This window comes from Globicephala melas, chromosome 6 (genome assembly GCF_963455315.2).
Source record: "Globicephala melas chromosome 6, mGloMel1.2, whole genome shotgun sequence".
Lineage (NCBI taxonomy): Eukaryota > Metazoa > Chordata > Mammalia > Artiodactyla > Delphinidae > Globicephala > Globicephala melas.
The window spans coordinates 43781619-43801239 of NC_083319.1; the positions used below are offsets into that span (position 1 = coordinate 43781619).

A 19621-nucleotide genomic window follows, 5' to 3' on the forward strand; every position below is an offset into this window, starting at 1 on the left:
TCTCGTATTTCCTGGCTTATTCATCTTCAGTTATCTTTTAGTATGTTTGGCAAGATGTTTTTTAAAATTCCAGCCACATTAAGGAAGTCAAAGCAATTTTGTTTCTGTCTGCTTGAGAGATTTAGAAGAAAATGCTGCTCTCCACATACCAGTCTGCTGATGGCCGCAGAAATAAAGACACTCCCCAAGTGGAAAGTGAAACTCAGGGGCACAGATGGGTCCCTCTCGTCTGCCAAACCTTTCCAAATGGAGAATATTTATTTTGCTCTATCTTAATATTACATAAGTAATTTGTATTCACCGTAAAAATGCTTGAAAGTACAAATAAAATGTTTTAAAAAATGAAATCACTTGTAACCTCCCCACCCAGTGATTACCACTGTCAACATTTTAATGTTCATATCTGTTTCTGTACATTTCATATATACGTATGAATATTCCAAACGTAGGATCTTGCTGTATATACTCTTTTTGTAATCTGCTTTTATTTAACTCATTCTATGGCGGCCCTCTTTTCATGTCAGTAAATTTCTGTCTACTACAGTGGTTCTCACACTGGATCGTGCACGTGAAGAGCTCCATACAACACAAGGTGCTTGGTCTTCACCCACCCAGTTGCCCAGTCTCCCCTTTAGTAGTTGGTGGGAGGGGCAAGAATTTGCACTTCTAACAAGTGGATGCTGACGCAACTGATCTGGGGAGCACAATTTGAAGACTGTGGTCTATACCATCACATGAATGACTGCTGAACATTTCATGATACAGATGAATGAATTTATTTAGCTGTTCCCCTTTATTTGAATATTTGGATTATTTCAAACCCAAATGATGCTGGGAGAAACATCGTTACAGCTAAACCTGCACTTGTTTTTATGAAAGACCAGTTTCCTTGCTCTGAAATCCAAGAAAGGTAAAACACTGGAAAGAATTCTCACTACCAGGAAATGAGAGAGGAAGAATGATTCGAATCCTCCTGGTTTAGGGTTATTTAGAGCCCACGACGGAAGGTGAAGTTTATGGGGGTTAATGGAATTGCAGATAGAGACACCTGCCCAAAGAACACTTCTGGCTAACTTCATTCCATTTCTGATAGTCCCATGACAAGTAGAACATTGGTACATGAGAGGAAATGCTTTATGTATTACTTAATGTTAAATGTGGCATCAATGAGTTGATGAATGAAAAATTTTAAAAGCCAGAAAAGAGAAGAAAGAAAAGATGAAAAGTGATTTGGACAGTGATTATAGAAAAATGAGTGTCAAAAAATTTAGATGACCTTCATGTGACCAAGAGATTTCTATTACATTAAACTTTTTTTTTAAAAAAAAGGGCAAGTGGCTCAAAGTGCATTGTTTTGAGACTTTCAGGTTTTGAACAAGTTTCCATTCTATACCAAATTTAATGAATAGAAATTTAAGTACATCTCAAAGCTAGATCTCATAAATAAAAAAACTGAGTATGAAGCAACCTAATTTTAAAAGGGTCAGAATTTATAACAGTAGAGTTTACAGAAGTAATATAAAGTAAAAGAAACCTAAGTCACACTCATAAAGAAATACAAATCAGGGACTTCCCTGGTGGTGCAGTGGGTAAGACTCCGTGCTCCCAATGCAGGGGACCCGGGTTTGATACCTGGTCAGGGAACTAGATTCCACACGCCGCAACTAAGATCCTACATGCCCAACTAAAGATCACGCATGCTGCAACGAAGATCAAAGATCTCGCAAGCTGCAACTAAGACCCAGTGCAGCCAAATAAATACTAAAAAAAAAAAAAAAAAAGAAATCAACACGAGGTTAGCTTCTGACGTACAGCATAGTGATTTGATATTTCCATATATTACAAAATGCTCACCATGATAAGTTTAGTTACCATCTGTCACCATACAAAGGTATTATACTATTATTGACTATATTCCCCATGCTGTATATTTCATCCCCATGACTCATTTATTTCGTAACTGAAAGTGTGTACCTCTTAATGTCTCTCACTTATGTGGCTCATTCCCCCACCTCCTCCCCTCTGGCAACCTCCTGTTTGTTCTCTGTATCTATGATTCTGTTTTGTTATCTTTATTTGTTTTGTTTCTTAGATTTCACATATAAATGAAATCATTTAGTATTTGTTTTTCTCTGACTTACTTCACTTAGCATAATACCCTCTAGGTTCATCCATCTTGTTGCAAATGGTAAGATTTCTTTCTTTTTTATGGCTGAGTAATATTCCATTGTATGTGTATGAGTGTGTGTGTATCATACTTTTCTTTTATTTTGTACCTATATAAGATGATGGATGTTCACTAAACTTATTATGGTAATTGCTCCATGAGGTATGTAATTCAAAATCACTATGCTGTACATCTTACACTTGTACGGTGCTGTTTATCAATTATATCTCAATAAAACTGGAAGAAAAAGAATTTTAACTATTATCCTCCAAAAATGCAAATTAAGGCATCATTATGTTTTCCTCTAGCAGACAGCAAATATTTTAAAGTTTGATGATGCTCAGGGTTGGCTAGAATACGAGAAATAGGTACTTTCATATTCTTTTGTTAAGAGGTCCATACAGTACAAATCTTTGGAAAATAATTGGCAATTTTATCAACATTTAAAAAGTAAATATTATTAAACCTATAATATTATTGCTAGGAATCCTATGGATACGTTTTAAACTGTTTCCCAAAATATACAAAGATATTCCCTGAAAAATTATCTATTACAGAAAAAGACTGGAAACAACCTAAATGTCCTTTAACTGGAGAGTCTCCTTAAATAAACTATAATTCATCCATGTTATATAGCCCTTAAAAACAACAATGCTTTATACTGATATCCAAATACATACAAATTTATCAATAAGTGAAAGGAACAAGGTACAGAAAACTTTGTAGAGTATAATTCCTTTGTATAAACAAACATAAGCATATATATGTTTACAGAGAAGTATATGCAAAAGTTTTTTCTCAGAGGGAACCCCCCAAATTGTTCACTGTCATTTTCTTTTCTTTTCCAGGTGAGGACATGGAGGGATGCCGTACATGGACATGGGAGAGGAGAGGCCCAAATTCCTGATACTCACTGTGGTGGAAGAAGACTTCTTGGTCCAGGGGAGCATATTTGATCCCAATCTTAACAGATGAACCAAATTTCAAAGTCTTCCACAGTGCCTGAGGACATGGTTTCTTTTTTTAACCATCTATTTAAAACTTTTAATGTGTACAAATATGTTCACAGCAGGTTTATTCATAATGGCGCCCAAATGGAAACAAGCCAGATGTCCATCAAAGGGAGAACGGATAAAAGGTTGGGTATTCATTCAATGGATACAAAAATACTATGGTATTCATAGTAATTAAAAAAAAGGAGAAACTACTGCTACCTGCATCCACATGCATATATTCCAGAGATATTGTATTGAGCAAAAGGAAGCAAATACAGAAGAGTTCATACGTCTGTATGTTGAAGAACAGGTGAAGACAAAGCTGTAGTGGCTGCCGTTGGAACAGAGGCTACTAAAGTGGGAGGTTACCGACTGGCAAGGGCGTGAGGGAGACCTCAGAGGTGCTAGGCTGGTTTTGGTATACCGATGTGGGTGTGGCTTTACAAATACACACACGTATGCGAAAATTAACCCAGCTGTACTGAAGGTAGGTGTACTTTATTGTACACTGCACTTCAAAGAAATTTTTAGCTCTTTAGTGTGGTCTTTTTCCAGGCAACAAAATTTTAACAGAAAAACTGTGGAGCTCAACGAGGAGCACCTGACGGGTTATAGGTTTTCAGTGATTTTTCACTAATCTAAAATAAATATCGCTTGATTCATCAATTCTCCTTGATTTATATTGTTAATTTAGTAAAAGGGTGTACTAGGACGAATCAAGAATAACAACCCTCAAAGATATCCTCATCCTAACCCCCAGAATCTGCGAATATGTTACCTTCATAGCAAATGACATTGCAGATGTGATTAAATTAAAGGCCTTGGCGTGGAGAATTGTCTCAGATTACCCTGGGTGGGCCTGATGTGCTCAAAGGGCCCTTAAGGAGGGACACAGGGGAAATCAGTCAGAGAGAAGCAGATCTGACGATGCTACTCTGCTGGTTTTGAAGATGGCCGGGAGCCAATGAATGCAGGGAATACAGCCCAGGCAGAAAAGGGAAGGAAACAAATTCTCCTTTAAGACACTGAAGGAAACAGCCCTGTGGACACCTTGACCTTAGCTAAGTGAAACAGATTTCAGAATTCTAGCTTCCAGAACCATAAGGGAATACACTTGTGTTATTTTAAGCCACTAAGTTTGCAGTAATTTGTTACAACAGCAATACAATACAAAGGGGAAGCTAATATAGAGGGGAAAAAAGGTGAGGTGCAAATATTCTTACTCTTTTGAATTCTTTGGTTTGCTCTTCATTGAGAGAGACAGAAAAGCCTTTTGCTGTTGTCACTTTTTATGTCAAAGATGATCTCCATATCAACAGAGGTATTATTCCCTCCTACGAAAAATTTCAGTGAAGGAAAAGCCAATACTAACATACCTTACTTTAAATTAATACTAAGCATTTTTTCCAACTATAAAATTTATACATGATTCTTGCATAAAGTAGGTAAAGAAACCCAAACTGTCCTTTAAGAACTCAAGATCGAAATTGTCTCTGGCTGTTCTGAGCAATGGCTGGCCGAGATTCTCGCGTCATTATCTGGGCTGATAGATCCACGTGGAAACTGGACTACGCACTTTGTTTCCAGCATGTCACTATTCACCGTATTATTTACTAGTCTGTGAACAAGGAAAGGAAAGTAGGATGGCTTCCTCCCTTCCTTGGCTCTCCTGCATTTGGCACGAGGCCAGGTGAGCTGGGAGATCAGTGTTCCCTGGGATTTTATCATGTTCAGCCTGTGTCCCCAGGGCATCCAAGTTCCTCAGTGATTACTGCCCCCTCTCTTGTTTCCCATGCTGGAGACTGAACAGGCTTGAATGTGCTGTGAGGAAAGGTTGGGGGCTAAATGGTTCAAAAGTGAGAATCCTCAATCCCAAAGCAGGCAGGCAAAGGCATGTTACTGGCGCCGAGGCTGCGTGCTGTCGAGCAGGTTGACATGCGGCATTTGGTACTGTGGAGTTTTCTCCCTGCTACATTCCTTCTGGGGACCCGGGATGGGGGGTGGGCGCGGGGGGTAAAATCCGTGCTATCTGGCAATCATCAAGATCACCATCAAGGGCTGGGAGTAAAAAGTTCCCAACTCTAAAATGTGGGTACAGAAGCTCTTCCCATAGTGTCTGCATGGAGTTCTGAAACTGGGAAAGAGCTTATAAGGGTGCACTCTGTATGTGTGTGTATATGTGTGTTCATTTGTCACCAGTGAGAGACAAGTTTGTGTTCACAAGCTCCCTAGGTATTTATAGTGACTACTATTTACCCAATGCTAACCTAGGAGCCTGGAAGGAAGCCCTGGGAGGATGGGGTAGCTCTTTTCCTTTCTGTCCAGAATTCCTCCCTTTAAGACATCCACCCCTCTGAACACAGGAGAGGACACAGAGCCCAGGGTGAGCCAATGTGACTGGCCCTAGCCACAGTGACTGGCCCAGGAAGGGCCATGGGACATAAGCCCAACCAATCGGGAGGCTTCTCCAGGATGCTTCTGTAGAAGCTGAAGTAGAGTCTTGCCTTTCTCACGTGTCAGGAGCTGTTTGACTGTGATGTGGAAATGGCCTTACTTGGCTCTCCACCAAGTAAGGAAACGTGAAGGCATAAAGTTCCAGGGAAAACCTTGTGAGCTGCTGAACCCTGATTTGTGTAGAAGTCACAAGCCATCCCTGGGTTCATTCATGCATGAGGCCAGCTCCACCCTTCTTGAGGTTTGGAGCTAGAACTTCATCCTTCACTGTTTGAGTTAATTCACTTTTGTGTTTCTATCCGTTAGAATGAAAAAAGAAACTGACAGACAGAGATTTATGGAAAAACAAGGCATGTGTGCTGCCCTCAGAGAATTCAGGATTCATATGGAAAGACAGGGACAATTACAGAAGAAAATACAAGTTAAAATATACTTAAGCATCACGTTGGACTTACTTCACATGTATCTGTACAGCGAATAATTCTGTCAAGTGTATGAAGAATGTGTTAGAGTGCACAGCTGAATGGTTTAGAACAATGCCCATTATTCAGTTCCCCTTGGGACTCAGAAGTTTCTGGCCCTTGTTTTGAATGATTTCACTTTCTGAAAGATAGTGGAGTAGAGTGGAAAGCACATAGACTACAGAGCCAGATGTAGGAAAAAATCTGGGCTTGCCACTCCCAGGTACCTGATTATGTCAGCTTGGATGTCTTCATCTGGAAATACCACCCTGACTCAAAATGCCTGAAAAAATATAGAAATTTATTTTCTAATCTGACAAGTCCAGGGGTGGGGTAACTTTGAGGTTAGTTAACTCAGAGGCTTACTCATGTCATCACAAACCCTGGTTCTTCAGCTTCTCCACTTTGCTATTTCAGGTCACAAGATGACTGTATTTATTCCAGGCATCATATCCAGGAAACACCAAATCCAGAGATTCTGCCTTTTTCAATGTCCCCTTAGGAATTCTAAATCTTTTTCAGGATATCCAACCCCCAGCATTAGTTAGAACTGAGTCACATGCCAACCCCCAAATTAATCACTTACAAAGGGAACAACTTTACCCCGATTGTCTTAAATTCATCAGGACTTACACTTGGAATGTGGGCTAAGAATGCCTTCCTTTTAAAGCATGGAAGGGTTAGGGGTAAGGGGATGTGCTATATACTCAGCACAATTGAGGCTCTACCAGCAAGGAAGAAGGGGAGATGGAAGGTAAGCTGGCAACTAGTAATGTCTGATGGAGTGACACAGGTTTCCTACAAAGCGTCTCTGAGCCTTGGTTTTTCTCACCTATTGAACAGGAGTCAAAATATCTATCATACAGGCTTGTGAGGAATAAATGGAATAGTAACTTGCTTAGCATAAAGTAAGTGTTCAACAAGTATTTATTCACTTTCCCCTTTCCCTTCTCGTTCAGAAACATGTGTTCAACCACATTTTTTTTGAACATTTACTATGCACCTGGCCCTGTACCAGGTATCAGGGACATGGTGGTGAATTAGAAAAACACAATCCCTAATGTGTTTACATTCTGCAGGAGAGACAAATAATACACGATAATTGGCATCGAAAGTAACTGTGATCATGGTAGTGCTGAAAGGAAGTAAAGGGAGATGTCATATTCAAGGAATCTTTTGATCCTGTTTTCAATTTAGGGAGGAAAAAAATGACGATAGTATCTCATTTCTCCTGATCATCAACTATAAAGAGAAATATTGACCATACACTGATCTTTGCTCCTTTAGTATCAGTTGATTTTCCTAAAGTGAAAGATTATTCCAGTTGTGCTTCCTTTCCTATCTTAATTCTGCAGTGGTAACCTAATTTTTGTACACTTCCATCACAAAAAAGATTCTTTTTAATCTCTCTGTTTACTTAAGGTCGATAGAATAAAAATTATTTCCTCAACAGAAGCTCAACCCATGGTAACAGCCACAGTTGCAGCACAAGGCGTAGGCATAGCTTTAAACTTTTTTTTTTTAATTGGGGCAGGACAGTAAACCTAAATGTCTTTAGAAAATTTTGTAATTTTTGCACTGTCACAAATAGAAGCACTACCTCACATTCACAAATTATGTAATTCAGAGTTTCCTCAACTTGGCTGTGTATCACAATACCATAGGGAACTTGTTAAAAATATAGATACCATCAATCCTCATTATTCGTGGATTCTGTATTTGCAAATTCACATACTCACTAAAATGTATTCGTGATCCCAAAAGCATTACTTGTGGCACTTTTACGATCACTCATCAACATGTACAGAGAGGCGAAAAATCTCAGTCATCCAACATGCACATTCCTAGCTGAGGTGGAAAAAAGGTGAGGCTCTGTTTTCTCCTTTTGGCTTTAACGCTGTAAACAAGTGTCCTTTTTGTGGTCTAATAGTGCCATGCTTTTTGCATTTTTGTGCGTTTTTCTTCGCCACCACTTCTCCACCCCCCCAGCCCAGGCCATCCCCCCAGCACTGCTGAAGTGCTATCTAATGTCCCTGAGGTGCCAGAAGGCCGGGATGTGCCTTATAGAGAAAACAAGTTAGAGAAGCTTGGTTCAGGCACAAGTTAACAGTGCTGTTGGCCGCGAGTCCACTGTTAATGAATCAACATCCAGGAAAGGAAGAGAAAATCTGCTGATCTCTGGGCGAGGCCACTCGGGAAAGTGCTAAAGTAACACCTGTAGTGCGTGATGAAGCTATGGAAAAGATGGGAAAGCAGCTAAATTTGGGGATTCATGAGACGATGACAGATTTTTTTTTTTTAAAAGCAGAGTGGGTAGCATTATTGTGAGTGTGAAAGCCAAAGAAATTTGTGGTCACTTTATCCAGAGTCAAGAAATGCTAAGCCCTGTATAAAATAAATCAGCTACGAGGATATACTGTACAACACAGGAAATGTAGCCAATATTTTATAATTACTATAAATAGAGTATAATCTTTAAATAACGTGAATCACTAAGCTGTATACCTGAAGCTTATATGATAGACTCTACCTCAATTTTTTTAAAAAGATAACTTTTTTTTCCCAGGTCATTAGGCTCTGGTTGTCAACTACTTGATCTCCCTTCACACAAGGGTTGCTTTTACCTCCCATGATTGGCTAGAAAGGTAGTAGCCTGGATGACTCTTTTTTTTAAACACTGGATGATTACTAAGAGAAATCACATCTACCTATTGAGTCACCCTACATCCATCCACCCATCTTCTCATCCATCAGATTTAAGCATCACATGGGCAGAAACCATGAATATTTGGTCCACCAGAGTGAATCTAATACCTTAGTCAGTGATTTTTCACATACAAGACACTCTTCCCAGGCACTGTGATGGGAACTGAATTCTTCCTATAAATCGGTGGTTCTCAAGCAACAGCCATTTTGCCTCCTGGGGGACATTTGGCAATACCTAGAGCCATCTTTGGTTGTCACAACCAGGGAGGGGGACTGCTACTGGCATCTAGTGCATAGGGGCCAGGGATGTTGCTAAACATCCTACAATGCACAGAACAGACTCCACCCCCATAACAAAGAATTATCTGGCCCAAAATGTCAATCATGCCCAGGTTGAGGCAAACCTGCTTACATGGATGGATATAACAATCACAGTAGGCAATTTCTCACCCTCAGACGCTGCACTCCTGCCATATTCCACTGTTGAAATGACACAGCAGTACCGAATCATGTCACCCCCACACACACAGTCGGCCTACCGTGCAGGAGGTGTGTGGAAAGATCCCTGGGGAAGGCTTTTCTCTCTCCTGTCCCACTGGTTTGTTGTTACTCATCCGAAGCCAAGAAAGCATGTATTTTTTTCTCCCCAAGTTTTTAGACACCTATTTTTCCTATTTGCATTACCCATCCCTATTTCCTTCTTTGCATCTCATACAAAGTACAGTCCAGCTTCATAGGAAACAGATGTACCCTGACCCCCTTTGTGAATTTCTATAAAGGGCTTGGGAAAAAATGCATCCCAGGGCCCATGAACATGCACTGCGCCCTCCGCCTCCCTTCTTTTCTCTGGGGAACGAAGGGAAACTTGACCTGCCCAAGACCCCAACTCTGTGACAGCACACGCAGGATTGGTTGGATCTGCTCTCCAGTTTCCTCGGTCACGTGCTCAGCCAGTGAGCAAAGAACACCAGATTCCTAAAAATCGTATTTCCTGAACAAATATTTGTGGGCAGGGACAAAATGACAGAATACTTGAATTCAGGTGCAGCATTTCATTTTCAGTAAGGTTTCATTTCACAGTGAATATAAAGACAAGCCAAATTAAACCAAAGGTGAGATGTTGTGAGTTTTTTCCCCTTCTACTGTTATGGTTTCTATTTGAGAGGAAAAAATATATCTAAAAGAAGATTTTTTTCCTTTAAGAGACGTTATTCAAGATTAAGCAAATTAGAGACTTCCCCGGTGGTCCAGTGGTTAAGACCCCACACTCCCAATGCAGGAAGCATGGTTTCAATCCCTGGTCAGGGAACTAAGATCTCACAAGCTGCACGGTACGGCCAAAAAAAAAAAAAAAAAAAAATTAAGCAAATTAACTGTCTTTGTTCATTTACCACATATTTAGTGAGAACCAACTGTATGTCACACTCTGCGCTAGGCCTGGAAATACAAAAATGAAGGTACACTGTCCCTGCCCCCGAGAAGCAATATCAGCTATTAATTTAGCATTTTAATATGCATTTTTATGTTAAAAAATGTAGTCACAGACCGAGAGAAAATATTTGCAATAGACACAACTGATAAAGGATTGTCATCCCAAATATACCAAGAACTCTTAAAAGTCAACAGTAAGAAAATCAACAATCCAATTTTTTAAATGTGCTGAAGACCTGAACAGACACCTCACCAAAGAAGACCTACAGACGGCAAATGAGCGTGTGAAAAGGTGCTCCGCACCATATATCATTACGGGATTGCAAATTTAGAACAATGAAAAATTATTACGTACCTTTAAGAACGGCCAAAATCCAGACCACTGATAACACCAAATGCTGGTGAGGATGTGGAGCAACAGGAACTCTCAGTCATTGCTGGTGGGAGTGCAAAAATGGTACAGCCACTTCAGAAAACAGTTTGGAGGCTTCTTGCAAAACTAAACATAGTCTTACCATACAATCCAGCGATCACGCTCCTTGGTGTTTACCCAAAGGAACTGAAAACTTATGTCCACAGAAAACCTGAACACTGATGTTTATAGCAGTTTTATTCAGAATTAACCAAAACTTGGAAGCAACCAAGACATCCTTCAGTAGGCGAATGGATAAATCAACTGTGGTACACCAGACAATGGAATATGATTCAATGCTAAAAAGAAAAGTTTATCAAGCTATAAAAAGACATGGAGGAAACTTAAATGCATATGACTAAATGAAAGAAACCAATCTGAAAAGGCTATATCCTGTACGATTCTAACTATAGGATGTTCTGGAAAAGGCAAAACTCTGGAGACAGTAAAAAGATTAGTGGTTGCTAGGGATGGAGGGGAGGGATGAACAGGCAGGCAGAGCACAGAGGACTTTTAGAGCAGTGAAACCATTCTGCATGATACTGAAATGGCGGACACATGTCATTATACACTAGTCAAAACCCAAAGAATATACAACACTGAGAGGGAATCCAAATACAAACTATGGATTTGGGGTGATGGTGATATGTCAATGCAGGTTCATTTGTTATAACAAATGAACCACTCTGGTTCGGGAAGTTGATAGTGGGGAAGGATGGGGGCGGGGGCGGGGGATAAAGGGAAACTCTGTCCTTTCCACTCAGTTTTGCTGTAAACCTAAAATTGCTGTAAAAAATAAAGTCTATTTTTTTTAAATATATGAAACTACACATACAGTTATATGAGTGAGTTCAATAGTTTATTTTAGATGGTGGCGATAAACTCTGTACAGGGTAATATGGAAGCCAGAGATCACAGCGATCATGTACATAAGCGAGAAGGAAAACAGTGACGGTCAGGAAGGACCTTATCATAGGGGAGATGATGCCTGAGTTGAGTGTTAAGAGGTGAGGACGTTCTGGTCTGAAAGCCTGGAGAAACGTGTTCTAGGAGAGTGCACAGTGTGAAAGGACCTTTTCTGAAGTAACTGCTTTCAAAAACCCAGCTCGATCTCTCTCAAGCAATAAAAGTCAGAATCTACTGGGTCCTATGAGTGAACAAGCCTGGGCTCAGGTTGCTCCAGGGCTCAAAGGGCAGCCCTACGACAAAATCTGCAACTCTCCCTTTCTCCACTTGCTTTCTCAACATTGGTGAACCCTCTTGCTTCCTGTAAGGTGGATGTAGAAACCCCAGCACCCTCTTACTCTCAGTCCATTGTAAGTGTGGACAGAGCACACGGGCTGAAAGTGAGAGAAGAGATGGTTCCTTCAGACCACTGTAGCAGATGCTTACTGAGATGACACCAGGGGCAAAGACCCCAGAGGAGTCCTATTCAAGGAGACATGAAATAGCATCATGTGTTCAGAAAATCACATGTGGTCCAAATGGATAGAGCATCATGTGCAAAACAGAAGGTATGGAGAGGTGGGCAGAGGCCAGATCAGGGAGGGCCTCAGGCGCCATTTGAAGAAATCAGGATTTTATCTTTGAGGCAATAGGGAGTCATTGAAAGGGCTATGCAAGGGTGTGAAATTACCAAATTTTCATTTCTGATACATCACTCTGACAGTGCCTCCACTGTCAGAGTGTGTGACTTGGCCAAGTAACTTGCCCGCTCTGAACTGCTTTATTCCTGCATTAGTAGAATGTGAACAACAGTTGTACACGCCATAAGATTACGGTGAGGATTAAACGTGCTAATATTTGTAAAATGCTTAGGACAGCGCTTGGCACATAGAGTTAAGTATTTGCTGCTACTGTTATTGCTGTTGTTGTCGTTGCTGTTATCAGAAGAGTGAGAGACCTGAGGGAAGGAGGTGAGAAGCAAATTCATCTGAACCCACATGGTCTTCATCCACACCACTTTACTATTTCAGAAAACTCTTGCCCTGGAAGGTAAAAGTTGCAAATAACTTCATTTTTCACTCCAGGAACATTGTCTAAGGCCCAAGAATGTTGCAATAAGTAAAAAGCATCAAATGTCAGTTTATACCCCAGGACTGTTTGAACCCTTTCCCTCAAAATCCTCACCTTTGCTGTTTCCTCCAATCCTACACCATTTTATACTGTCATTATCCAAGATCCCACACTATCACACCCAACTCAAGCAGAATTGAAAACCTCAGCAATAGCCCAACTTGACCCTCCTCCCTCTGAGATGCTATCAGGAGCCCGGAGATGGAGCTCTCCATCGCTGCCGTCAGCAGTAGACTCTGCTCTTACGACCAGATTGTTTTGGTGACATTTTCAGGAAGCCAGCCTGTGGCTTGGCAAGTGGCAATGTTCCAAGTGAGAGAGGAGGGACTAAACAGGGCTTGATGACAAGAGAGGAGGGTATGAGTAGAAGCACCGTTAAGAAGAGAGACCTTAGGGACTGGCTGTGGGGAGAGAGGACACTCCGGCATGAACACTAGAGTAACCGGGTAGGACGTGGAAGGGTTTTCCAAAGTAGAACCTGCAGAGTTAGGTGGGTGTCATTTGGTGGAACTGGAACCAGCTTTGTCTGCCTTATTCTGATTTCTATCCATCCACAAGCCCTGCCTACAAAGAGCCCCTCAGAAGTGGGAAGGCCTGGATGCAGTCTGGGTGAGGCTTTCCAGGTTCCGTAAGTGGATACCTTCTCCAAGCCTTGCTTATCATTCTCTCCTTAGTGAGGAACTCCGCCTGTATGTGGCTGGGCCTACTTGTGGGCCCCCTGTTCTTTCTTGTGCTTGCCTACAGGTCAATTTCTGAATTGCTAGTGGCCAGAAAGCATAAAATCCACTGTCAAAAGCACTGACGTAGATTTTCCTGAAGATCTGGGGGGAAAGACAAAGGAAGGGAGACCAACTCCTCCTGGCGTTGGCACTCGAGGTCCAGCGTCCCAGGAACCTCCTCCTCGGGGCTGGGCAGATCAGGATGGTGGGTCACCTGACGTCAAGGAGAAGGTTAAGACTCCCTTCGCAATCTCCCCTTGCCCTCAAATTCTCCTCCATAGACTGCAGGCCCACCCACCGCCCTGCCCCAAACAGTCCTTTCTGGTCTTTCCAGCTGGTATCTCCTCCCCTCACATTCCTTAGCAAAACCCATCCATTTGCATAATTCCCTCAGCAACACAAAAAGCAAGCAAATAGGGCTCAGTCAAAGAAAAATTACCTCACATTTCCAGGGCCGCCCTTCTTTGTATGCGTGAAAGTATATTTATTACATTAGTTAGAGAAACAATGCTTGACTACGGGAAAGTAGCACTCAAAGGGAGACTTGTCCCTGGAAATCGGAGGTTGGCACTTGTCATATATTTTATGCCCAAACAGTTCCCTGTCAAACCTCCTATGCTGTCAAGTATTTTAAGACTGATGTTGAAACTATTCCCCTTTGTGGCTTCCAGACTCCTCTCTCCTGCACTTAAGACTATTATGGCTAAGGATTTCTGGCCATCTCTCCTTTTCAGTGGCCCTCATCAAATTGATGTTCACCACACTTCCAGGTTTTTATCTCCTCTCCCTCCACACACTCTTTTGGGGAAGATTTCAGCAAGACGCAAGGGTTCGTTCTTTTTGTTTCCACCCTTTTTATTTCTCAATACATCTGCTTATTTTTAAAAAAGTGCTACACTCAGAGCAGAGCAGGGTCTGGGGAAAGAGATGGGATGGTTGAAATGGTAGAAAGGAGGTGAACAGATGAGAAGAAAACTTGTCTTTTATTTAATATGTGCCATTTGTTACAGATTCATGTACTTCTTTGCCCCCTTTGTAAATTGGGCCAATAGTAGCCTCTGCTCCTAAGGTTGTTGTGAAGTGAGAGGTGATAAGTGCAAAGTGCTTAGAACATGCAGAAAGGAAACACTCAACAAATATTAGCTGTTGTCATTATTCCCTCAATGAGCTTTAAGGAATATATTTGGAGGGGCATTTTTCTTTGGAAAGAGAGGTAGGGAAAGCTTCCCGGAGAGAAAACATGTCTCCTTTGAATTAAGTTAAACGAAGGAACTCTGATTGGGCCAGGAATAGTTTACTAATAAGTCTGACAAAGAAAGTAAATTATAAATATCCTGTAAGTCATGTTTAAGCTAATGATTAGCTCTATAGAAGTAAATCCTTTCCAAAACAAAAAATATTTTTATTTATTTTTTAAAGAAAGCATTGGTTTCACAACTTCCCTGGTGGCGCAGTGGTTAAGACCCCGCTGTCCAATGCAGGGGGGTGCCTGGGTTCAATCTCTGGTCAGGGAACTAGATCCCACATGCGTGCCACAACTAAGAGGTCACATGCCTCAACTAAGACACGGCGCAACCAAATAAATAAATAGATATTTTTCAAAAAGAAAGCATCGGTTTCTGTTTCTTAGCTCATCTTGAAGGTAGTGAAGCCTTCCCATGGAATGCATAAAACTCTTGAGTTAAACAAGATCCTCCTCCTGCACCAGGATTGCTCATCCAAGTGACTCCGCGCCACCCATCTGAATAGCTTCCTGTCCTCTTGCTGAAGAACATCTGTTTTGTACTGGCACGCAGCTGAAAGAACCAGACCATACTCACCTAGTTAGCAATTAACACTTATCTGGGATCAGAAAATGAAGTTCCATCTGTAGATTCTAAGGAGCTACAAGCCAAACAGCTGTCGATCTGAGCACCCTAGGATCTTGAAGCCGGGTTGACAGTGACCTTTAGGATTGGTTCAGTAATTCTTCTGGCTAGTGCTGCAAAAAGTTCTCTCCAGCCGCGGTATACAACTAGAGTATCTTAGAGGGTTACCCAGAGTATAAGGCCTCGGGACACACTGCAAAGCACCAAAGCTTAAATCTAAAAACATTTCTGTGGGTAAAAGAGGAGTGCTCCAGGAAAGCAGGGCGCCTTCCCGCTACAACCCACCAAGTGAAGACTAGGGGTAAGGAGTCTCAGTAATACTCCCTAAGGCAAACCATATGTGGAAAATGCTCCAAATAAATATTTGGCAAGCAGCATTTTTTTTTTTTTTTTTTTGCGGTACGCGGGCCTCTCACCGTTGTGGCCTCTCCCGTTGCGGAGCACAGGCTCCGGATGAGCAGGCTCAGCGGCCACGGCTCACGGGCCCAGCCGCTCTGCGGCATGTGGGATCCTCCCAGACCAGGGCACGAACCCGTGTCCGCTGCATCGGCAGGCGGACTCCCAACCACTGCGCTACCAGGGAAGCCTGCAAGCAGCAATGTTATAGAGCTGGAAGGAATAGTTCTCAAAATACCAAGATGTGATATTTCAGGGAAATTCTGAATGCTCCTTTCTGTTCAGTAGCATTTTTTTAAACATAATTGAGAGCACATTATATATTCTGTTGCAGTCTGTTTACTTCATTTAACCTACAGTGATTTTCCATGGCATTAGGCATACTATAGGAATATTCTGTAATACCCCATCATATATTTTTTAAAGTACATAGTTATTCCTCTATTACTGGAGATTTATGTATTTTTACATTTCACCACAAATAAGCTGACAAACACTGGGTTTAAATGTGGATTCAAATCTCTGGTTATTACCCTAGGATATTTTCCAAGAAGTGAATTATTGATCAAAGAATTTGAGTGTTTTTAAAGACTCTACCTGATAGGTTTTAACACTCCTCCCTGCAGTATGAGCATGCATTCCTCAACAGTCACGTTTTAAAAAAATAAAAATAAAAAATAAATAAATAAAACACCCTAATTTGGTGTGTAAAAATTTTAATTTGGATTCTTTTTATTGAATTCAATTTTTCATATTAGCCATTTGTATTCTCCTTATTTCACTTTCTGTGAATTATTACATCTTTTGTTCATTTTACTCTCGGCATCTTAATGCTTTTAAAAAATATATTAGTATAAGGGGGTTGAGAGGTAATAGAGAGTAACCACTAGAGAGTACAGAGTTTCTTTTGGGAGTGATGGAAATCTTCTAAAACTGACTGTGATGTTATACTAAAAACCACTGAATTGTACATTTTAGATGGGTGAATTGTATGGTATATGAATTATATCTCAAAAAGCTGTTTTTAAAAAAATAACTTCCTTTTTTCCCTCTTTCAAAATCTGTTGGCAAATTTTCCAATTCTGATTGCCTTTTGCTTTCTCATATTCAGGAAATACACACTTTTAGTTAAATCTATTATCTGTTCCTTAATGAATCCTCCCATTGCTTTTATTTAGAAAATTCCATCCCTTGCAAAGATAGTCACTGACATGTTCTTTCAGTTTATTTTCATTCTTACTCCATTTGGATTTTGCTGCACGTTACAAAGCGATAATTTAATGTTCTCCAAACAGGTACTTATTGGAACTTTTACCAACCCCCTTCCTCACTATGTTCTGATAGTTGCTTTGCAATGTTTTATATATACTAGCATCTATTTCTGGGCTATTACTGTTATCACTCTGAGAGTTCAAATATAAACTTACAGTACTCTTAACATTTTTTACCTTTAAAGTATGGCTTCATGGGCTTCCCTGGTGGCGCAGTGGTTGAGAGTCCGCCTGCCAATGCAGGGGACACGGGTTCGTTCCCAGGTCCAGGAGGATCCCACATGCCGCGGAGCAGCTGGGCCTGTGAGCCATGGCCGCTGAGCCTGCGCATTCGGAGCCTGTGCTCCGCAACGGGAGACGCCACAACAGTGAGAGGCCCGCGTACCGCAAAAAAAAAAAAATATATATATATATATGGCTTCGTATGTAGTATTATATGACTTCATTATACATATCTCTTTCAAAGCATTCTTCGCTATTCTTGCACATTTTTTCTTTCAGATGAAATTTAGAATAATTTTATCGACCCTTTGAGATTATGACTGGGCTTGTATTTGACTGATGGATTGATCTGGGAAGAAGAGAGATATTTAAAATATTTATCAGATAGGAGCGCCATGTTTTGTTTTGAATCTATAGAAGTATTTTATTCATACAGGTCCCACACATATCTTAAGTTTGTCTACACATTTTACAGAGCTTATTGCCGTGATGAAAGGTAACCTATCCCCATTATATCTTAAAACAATTTTTTTGTTTGAATATGGAAAACTAATTTTTGGATGAGTGGCAGTATTTGCTAAAGTCTTATTAATTTCAAGACAAGATTCCTGGGCTTTCAACTTGGACAATCCCATCACCTGCACTAATGAAAAGTCTTTTCTTTCCCAATAGTTACAACTCAGTTCTAGTTCGGGTTTTATTACACTGAAAAATAGTAAATCAATATTCTGATGACAAGCCCTGAAAACTTTAAGCACATATTAAAAATTAAATCCTTGACAAGGAGGGTTATAAAGGATACATAAAGCTCTCAAGCTTTTGAGAAAGACCTGAGGTTAATCAATTTTGCCACTTTGTCGAGTCTGTTTCATCGAAAATTCAGCTACAGAACATGCAGAGGGGTTTACTAGACCAGCTGAGGAGACAGCTGGAGCAGACACTCAATGCTCTGGGGAGGGAGCGTCCCTTTTCCCTCAGGTGTGCCCTCCACATTCATACCACAAGTCATGGATCCTGTATTTGTGGCCATTGCTCTTCTGCAGACATAAGCTGAAGCCAGTAATGCCCAGAAAGCAATACTAACTAGCTGTTAAATTGCATTCTTCTAAAGTCCCCGGTCTAGCTCTTTTTGCATAACCCGTGTTACACTTTCTGCCATTGCCAAACCCTCTCTCTCAGACATTTCTGCCTGAAGAATTAACCTTTATGTTTTGAATCACTACTCACACAAAACACCTGCTGGTTACAAACTATCAAATCCAAATACTAAATTTAATATTGGGGTGCTGGTAGCTAACAAAATAACTTGTGGAGACAAGGCATTGGTTTCTGAATAGCTGATTTTAATGGTCATATGACTAGTTCCAAACGCATCCAGTCATGCCCGTATTCAAAAGAGTAAATCTTAAGATAACCACACTTGCCATGAAAGTGTTGCATTTACTTATTCATGTTCACCATAATGAGAAATGATTTTTATTTTTCTAAACCAACTGAAAAAGTCCAGGTCAACTGACTCTACAGATGAAATGAAGTAAAACATGGCTTCCTCCTCCCCCAAATGACTGCAAAAGAAAATCCACTTCTGTTCTTTAAGTGAATTGTGCTTGATGAATGACACAAATACATGTTTAGAGACAATAGTGTTTCACATTTTCAAGGCTGTTTACCATGGTCTGGGAAGAGCCTAGGTAATTGCCTATAAAGAACGAACCATTTTTGTTAACTCTTGTCCTTATTAAGTAATATGTGAATCTTGATCAGTACTTCATTAACTAGAACGCTTCCATTAAAAAATTGCAGTTTATGTATATTTAAGGATTTATTTGGGAATACAATTTCTAATAATTCCCTATAAAAGACCTTAAATGACAGTAAAAAGAAAGTAGTATTTAATAACTGACATACAGGAAGCAATTTAAATAATTTATCTTTCCCAAAGAACTTACAACATTTTTGCTCCTCCTGAATGTAGTAAGGGTTTCCTTTTGAAACCATCTTCTTGATTCTTCCAATTCCTTGTTCCACTACCATGAATTTCATTTGTTTTAAGTTAGGTTGGATAGTATAAAATTGAGTCCTAATGGCTATATAATCCCTGTAAAGCTATTAGCAATAGGGTAATAGTCAGACACATTTCAGCAAGAGCCACTCTAGAGAGATGGCGTACCACAGCTATATAAAAGATGGTGGGGGGCTTCCCTAGTGGCACAGTGCTTGAGAGTCCGCCTGCCGATGCAGGGGACATGGGTTCGTGCCCCGGTCCGGGAAGATCCCACATGCCGCGGAGCGGCTGGGCCCGTGAGCCATGGCCGCTGAGCCTGCGCGTCCGGAGCCTGTGCTCCGCAACGGGAGAGGCCACAACGGTGAGAGGCCCGCGTACCGCAAAAAAAAAAAAAAAAAAAAAAAGATGGTGGGTCCACAGTTTTAGTGTGGGACTTGT

The 19621-nt window shown here is 40.8% G+C and overlaps 1 protein-coding gene across 4 annotated transcripts in view; it reads right to left on the reverse strand.

Annotated features, from left to right (window-relative positions):
* Window positions 1-19621, reverse strand: part of GCNT1 (glucosaminyl (N-acetyl) transferase 1) — a 196904-nt gene that overhangs the window by 118925 nt on the left and 58358 nt on the right. For all 4 annotated transcript variants that reach the window (XR_004043683.2, XR_009564305.1, XR_009564306.1 and 1 more), the window contains exon 3: window positions 10570-10651. The gene's annotated coding sequence lies outside the window, so the exon portion shown is untranslated. The remainder of the gene's footprint in view (window positions 1-10569; window positions 10652-19621) is intronic.